This window comes from Scylla paramamosain, chromosome 38 (assembly GCF_035594125.1).
Source record: "Scylla paramamosain isolate STU-SP2022 chromosome 38, ASM3559412v1, whole genome shotgun sequence".
Taxonomy (NCBI): Eukaryota; Metazoa; Arthropoda; class Malacostraca; order Decapoda; family Portunidae; genus Scylla; species Scylla paramamosain.
Genome location: NC_087188.1, coordinates 4587128 through 4594469, shown reverse-complemented (window position 1 = coordinate 4594469; position 7342 = coordinate 4587128).

The following is a 7342-nucleotide window of genomic DNA, read 5'->3' as shown; positions in this document are numbered from 1 at the left end:
TTTGACTACTTAATTTCCAAAGTGAAGCACATTCTGACGCTCTTCCCATTTTTTTTTTTTTTATGTAGGAAGGACACTGGCCAAGAGCAACAAAAATCTAATAAAAAAAATCCCCACTGAAATGCCAGTCCAATAAAAGGATCAAAGCATTGGTCAAAAATTGATGAATAAGTGTCTTGAAACCTTCCTCTTGAAGGAATTGAAGGCCTAGGAAGGTGGAAATACAGAAGCAGGCAGGGAGTTCCAGAGTTTCCCAGAGAAAGGGATGAATGATTGAGAGTACTGGTTAACTCTTGAGTTAGAGAGGTGGACAGAATTGGGGTGAAAGAAAGATGAAAGTCTTGTGCAGCGAGGCCACGGATGGAAGGGAGGCATGCAGTTAGCAAGATCAGAAGAGCAGTTAGCATGAAAATAGCGGTAGAAGACAGCTAGATATGCTACATTGCGGCGGTGAGAAAGAAACTGAAAACAGTCTGTTAGAGGAGAGGAGTTGATGAAAGGAAAAGCTTTTGATTCCACCCTGCCTAGAAGAGCAGTATGAGTGGAACCCCCCCAGACATGTGAAGCATACTCCATACATGGACGGATAAGGCCCTTGTACAGAGTTAGCAGCTGGGGTGGTGAGAAAAACTGGCAGAGACGTCTCAGAACACCTAACTTCATAGAAACTGTTTTAGCTAGAGATGAGATGTGAAGTTTCCATTTCAGATTATAAGTAAAGGACAGACCGAGGATGATCAGTGTAGAAGACGGGGACATTGAGTGTCATTGAAGAAGAGGGGATAGTTGTCTGGAAGGTTGTGTCGAGTTGATAGATGGAGGAATTGAGTTTTTGAGGCATTGAACAATACCAAGTTTGCTCTACCTCAATCAGAAATTTTAGAAAGATCAGAAGTCAGGCGTTCTGTGGCTTCCCTGCGTGACATGTTTACCTCCTGAAGGGTTGGACGTCTATGAAAAGACGTGGAAAAGTGCAGGGTGGTATCATTAGCGTAGCAGTGGATAGGACAAGAAGTTTGGTTTAGAAGATCATTAATGAATAATAAAAAGAGAGTGGGTGACAGGACAGAACCCTGAGGAACACCACTGTTAATAGATTTAGAAGAACAGTGACCGTCTACCACAGCAGCAATAGAACGGTCAGAAAGGAAACTTGAGATGAAGTTACAGATAGAAGGATAGAAACCGTAGGAGGGTAGTTTGGAAATCAAAGCTCTGTGTCAGACTCTATCAAAAGCTTTTGATATGTCCAAGGCAACAGCAAAAGTTTCACCAAAATCTCTAAAAGAGGATGACCAAGACTCAGTAAGGAAAGCCAGAAGATCACCAGTAAAGCGGCCTTGACGGAACCCATACTGGCGATCAGATAGAAAGTTGTGAAGTGATAGATGTTTAAGAAGCTTCCTGTTGAGGATAGATAAAAAAAAAAAAAACTTTAGATAGGCAGGAAATTAAAGCAATAGGACGGTAGTTTGAGGGATTAGAACGGTCACCCTTTTTAGGAACAGGTTGAATGTAGGCAAACTTCCAGCAAGAAGGAAAGGTAGATGTTGACAGACAGAGCTGAAAGAGTTTGACTAGGCAAGGGTGCAAGCACGGAGGCACAGTTTCGGAGAACAATAGGAGGGACCCCATCAGGTCCATAAGCCTTCCGAAGGTTTAGGCCAGCGGGGGCATGGAAAACATCATTGCGAAGAATTTTAATAGGTGGCATGAAGGGGTCAGAGGGTGGAGGAGAGGGAGGAACAAGCCCAGAATCGTCCAAGGTAGAGTTTTTAGCAAAGGTATGAGCAAAGAGTTCAGCTATAGAAATAGATGTGATAGCAGTGGTGCCATCTAGTTGAAATAGAGGAGGGAAAGAAGAAGCAAAGATATTGGAGATATTTTTGGCTAGATGTCAGAAATCACGAGGGGAGTTAGATCTTGAAAGGTTTTGACATTTTCTGTTAATGAAGGAGTTTTTGGCTAGTTGGAGAACAGACTTGGCATTTGCGGAGACCTCCATTTTTGGAGATGTTCACCACCAGCTTTGGCTTTCCACTCCCTTTACTGACCATCCTGATGAAATACCCTTTTACTTTGCTATCCTCCACGACCTTTTTTACCTTTTTTTTTTTTACCTCCACGATCTTGAGTTAACAGAGAGAAGGAGAAGAGGTCGAGAGAGAAGTCGTAGGAGGATAGTTTGGAAATCAAAGTTTTGTGGCAGCCACTATCAAAAGCTTTTGATATATCCAAGGGAAGAGCAAAAGTTTCACCAAAATCTCTAAAAGAGGATGACCAAGACTCAGTAAGGAAACCTAGATCACTAGTACAGCGGCCTCGACGGAACCCATACCGGCGATCAGATAGAAGGTTGTGAAGTGATAGATATTTAAGAATTTTCCTGTTGAGGATAGATTCAAAAACTTTAGATAGGCAGGAAATTGAAGCAATAGGACGGTAGTTTGAGGGATTAGAACGGTCATCCTTTTTAGGAACATGCTGAATGTAGGCAAACTTCCAGCAAGAAGGAAAGGTAGATGTTGACAGACAGAGTTCAAAGAGTTTGACTAGGCAAGGAGGCAGTAGGCACCTGCTGAAACGATAATTGCTCCCAATGAGGTCTAAAGCACTGGATCAGGTGGTGCTGTGAACTTATCATTAAACCCAGCTGTGACCTCACTGAACGTTTCCCTTTCTGTCTCACAACACAAGGGGACAGTAAAAAATTTAAAGACAACTCTCTTCCTCCACACAAAACTACAGTCACCTAATAACACACATACCCTTCACTCAAAATTTCAAAATTATCGTGGCGACTCCTACACCAACCTCGGAGGGGACCACAAATGTCCCCAGGCCGGACTGCTCTTCTGACAACGACCCTAAGTGTCTTCACAACCCCCTCAACATTTTCATCATTAATTTCTGCAACATTCGCGGTCTAAGATCCAGTTTTTCAATCTGTAGAATACTACCTCTCCTCTTTTAAACCTCATCTTCTTTTCCTCACTGAAACTCAGATGTCTGAGGCAACTGACAGTAGCCCCTTTTCTGTTTCCACCTACTTTCTCTATCCTCATTTTCAATCCAAACCTGGATATTGCGTTTATGTACGCAACAACTTAACCTCATCTCGTGCCCACACACAGCACCCCCTGATCCAGTGCTTTAGACCTCACTGGAAATAATTATCATTTCGGCACGTGCCTACTGCCCCCTACTATTAAAATTCTTTGCAATTATCTTTTCCATGCCCTCGCTTGCATAAACTTATATTCCTGATGGAGTCCTTTCTATTGCTCTCCAAAATTGCACATACGTGCTTGTATCTTGTCTAATCAAACTCTTTCAACTCTGCCTGTCAGCATCTACCTTTTCTTCTTGGAGGAAATTTTTCTACATTCAGCCTGTTCCTACAAAGGGTGACCGTTCTAATCCCTCAAACTACCGTCCTATTGCTTTAATTTTCTGCCTATCTAAAGATTTTTAATCTATCCTCAACAGAAAGATTAAACATCTATCACTTAACAACCTTCTATCTGATCACGAATATGGATTCTGTCAAGGCCGTTCTACTGGTGATCTGGCTTTCCTCAGTCTTGGTCATCGTCTTTTAGAGATTTTGGTGAAACTTTTGCTGTTACCTTAGACTTATGAAAAGCCTTTGATAGAGTCTGACAGAAAGCTTTGATTTCCAGACTACCATCTTACCGTTTCTATCATTCTTTCTAACTTCATCTCAAGTTTCTTTCTGACCGTTATATTGCTGCTCTGATAAACGGTCACTGTTCTTCTAGATTTATTAACAGTGGTGCTCCTCAGATTTCTTTGTTGTCACCCACTCTCTTCCTATTATTCATCATCCTATTATTCATCAATGATTTTCTAAACCAAACTTCTTGTCCTATCCACTCCTACGTTGATGATACCACCATGCAGTTTTCCACGTCTTTTCGTAGACGTTCAACCCTTCAGGAAGTAAACAGTTCATGCAGGGAAGCTACAGAACGCCTGACTCCTGATCTCTCTAAATTTTTTGATTGGGGCAGAGCAAACTTGGTATTGTTCAGTGTCTCAAAAAACCCAATTCCTCCTTCTATCAATTCAACACAACCTTCCAGACAATTATTCCCTCATCTTCAATGACACTCAAATGCCCCCTTCTTTTACACTGAACATCCTCGGTCTGTCTTTTTCTTATTATATAAACTGGAAACTTCATATCTCATCTCTAGTTAAAACAGCTTCAATGGAGTTAGGTGCTCTGAAACGTCTCCGCCAGTTTTTCTCACGCCCTAGCTGCTACCTCTGTACAGGGGGCCTTATCCGTCCATGTATGCCATACATGGAATCCCCACCAGGCATGTGAACCATACCCCATACATTGTATGGGGTATGGTTCACATGCCTGGTGGGGATTCCACTCATACCGCTCTTCTAGGCATGGTGGAATCAAAAGCTTTTTATCTCATGAACTCTCCTCTGACTGTCTTCAGCCTCTTTCTCTTTGCAGCAATGATGCATCTCTTGTTATCTTCTACTTCTATTTTCATGCTAACTGCTCTTCTAATCTTGTTTGCCTCCCCTCTTCCCGCGGCCTCGCTGCACAAGACTTTCTTCTTTCTCTCATCCCTATTCTTTTCACCTCTCTAATGCAAGAGTTAACCAGTATTCTCGACCTTTTATCCCGTTTTCTGGTAAACTCTCGAACTCCCTTTCTGCTTCTGTATTTCCACCTTCCTATGACTTCAAAACATTTATCCTTCAATTTTTTACTACTGCTTCGGACCCTATTGGTGACCAGCAATTTAGTTGGCTTTTTTTTTTATTTTTTACTGGATTTTTGTTGCCCTTGGCCGGTGTCCCTCCTACATTGAAAAAAAAAAAAAGAGGATAACTGTCTTGACACCTCCCTGTTGAACACTTTCAAGTCTTAGGAAGGAGTGGATATGGAAGCACGCAGGGAGTTCTAGTTTACCACAGAAAAAGGATGAATGATCTTGCGGCTGATGCCCTTTGGATTTAATACAATATGTGGTGATTTTGCCCCTTCCTTTCACATCATCGGAACACCAAATGACAAACACTGCAATTTCATAGGTTTTGAATACATATTTTGTAACATGTTTCGTAACATATTTCGTAAGATGTGAGGGTTGAAGAGCCAATTTGACTTCAAATCAATCACAGTGTGACGTCCTCATCAATCTACAATTCTTTTTTGGCTATTTGAAAGTTACCTTCCACATAAATTACAAAAAAAACTCAAAGGCTGGATTTTGGACTTTTGGTTACTTGAATTATCAGCCTGTATACTTTAAATAATAATTTTTTAAAAAATGCAAAGTTAGCACAAAACTATAATACATAAATACCATTTAAATTAAAGCAGAAAAATATCTGGATTTTTTTTTCAAATCCTTATGTAAAAAAAAATAAATGAATAAATAAAGAATGCATTTCTGAACTAAGTGTGCGAAACTGATTCTAAAACATTAAAAGAACTCTGATTTGATTAAGAGAGAGAGAGAGAGAGAGAGAGAGAGAGAGAGAGAGAGAGAGAGAGAGAGAGAGAGAGAGAGAGAGAGAGAGAGAGAGAGAGAGAGAGAGAGAGAGAGAGAGAGAGAGAGAGAGAGATAGAGGACCAGGCAAGTGTAAAATAAAAAAATAAATAAATAAATAAAATGACTAGGCATGTGTAAAATAATTTGGCGAGCAAATATGTAAGACTTTTTTTCTTATTACAGGGAGCAAATTTCTCTGGTTGTTTAAAAAATTCCAGATAATATTATCTGAAACTGCGAACTTTAAATCGTGCTTCTTATTGGGATGAAAATAACTTTATATCTAAACTTATTCTCACTCTGCTAGTGAGAAATATGTGCCTTATTGTGACATATTATGAAGATTAATTATTCTACAGATGAACTGCAGGACAGCCCCACGATGCACAACTACACCACAGTTCAGCGCTTAGCGGAGACTGCCTACATACTGCTGACGTTTTTTTGTCCTGTTGCCATCCTTTTCCTATCATGGCCTCGTTGCCATCGCATACTCCAGTAAGTGAAGCTACTGGAGAAAAAAACGTGAGTTGACCTTCAGTCATAAGTAGTACGTTACGATGAGGCATGAGAAGATTTTTAATGATAATATGTCTACATATTATGTAATAATATGTGAACGCCTGGGTATATGATCCTTTTTTTTTTCACTGGGTGCCTGGAAAAAAATGAGGTACATGTAGGGTTAATTGACATGACAAGCGTGTATAAGAGTGCAGAGTAAGAAAAAAAAATAGGAAGAGAATTATAACTGTCATGTAAAAGAAATAATTCAAATTTAGATTACAGTATTACAAATGTATGTATTATATCAGTATATCAAACTCAAATGGTGTTTTGCTTTGTTATATATTTAGTACACATATAACAATTATTTAGGAATGAGAATAAATTTTCTATGTTTAGAATAGAAACCTAAGACTATTGATATAATTTATTTCATAAAACTAGAGAAAAAGTCAAATACTCATATATATATATATATATATATATATATATATATATATATATATATATATATATATATATATATATATATATATATATATATATATATATATATAGATAACTGCCCATAAACCTGAAAAATATGTCTTTTTCTTTTTGTGTCAACTAAATATGAAGCAGCACTGTCTTGTCTGTTATATATAGATATATGGTCCCTGAAACACTCATGTATCTATATATAGAGATATATCACTATTAGTTATTTCATATCTAAATCACTGAGATATGATCGTATAAATGTACCACCAACGCACTCACTCGCGGGTAAAGCAACGTGTAGACATTTTACTTTATCTCATAAAAATAAAGCCGTCCTGTGATTGATGTGCTGCACCAGCTGGTAGAAACAATGGGCCAATAGTAGGTCTGGATACAGGACGCATCGACTTAGCCAAAACACATCAAGCTCAGAATAGACCCGGAGATTGACCCCGAGCCAAATTATTGGCCTTACAGGTTTTGGCGGTCGTACCAACTTTTTGGCTACACATGTTTTCCTTTCATTCAGATTAATTAATATTTAATTTACATTATAGTTTATTAACGTCCTTTCTGCTATCAGAAACTTTATTTAATTCCCTATATTAATATTTATTCTACAAATTACAGAACATAATTCACCATGGCACTACAGATAACCTGCGCTAACTGCTCCGGAACGTTTAGTCCCACCATGTTTGCTGACATAAATAATTTTTTTTTGTAGATTTTGCCAGATAAAGGAAAAGATGTCGGAAGACGTGACTACATTGCACAAACGAATAGACACCCTAACTACGAAGCTG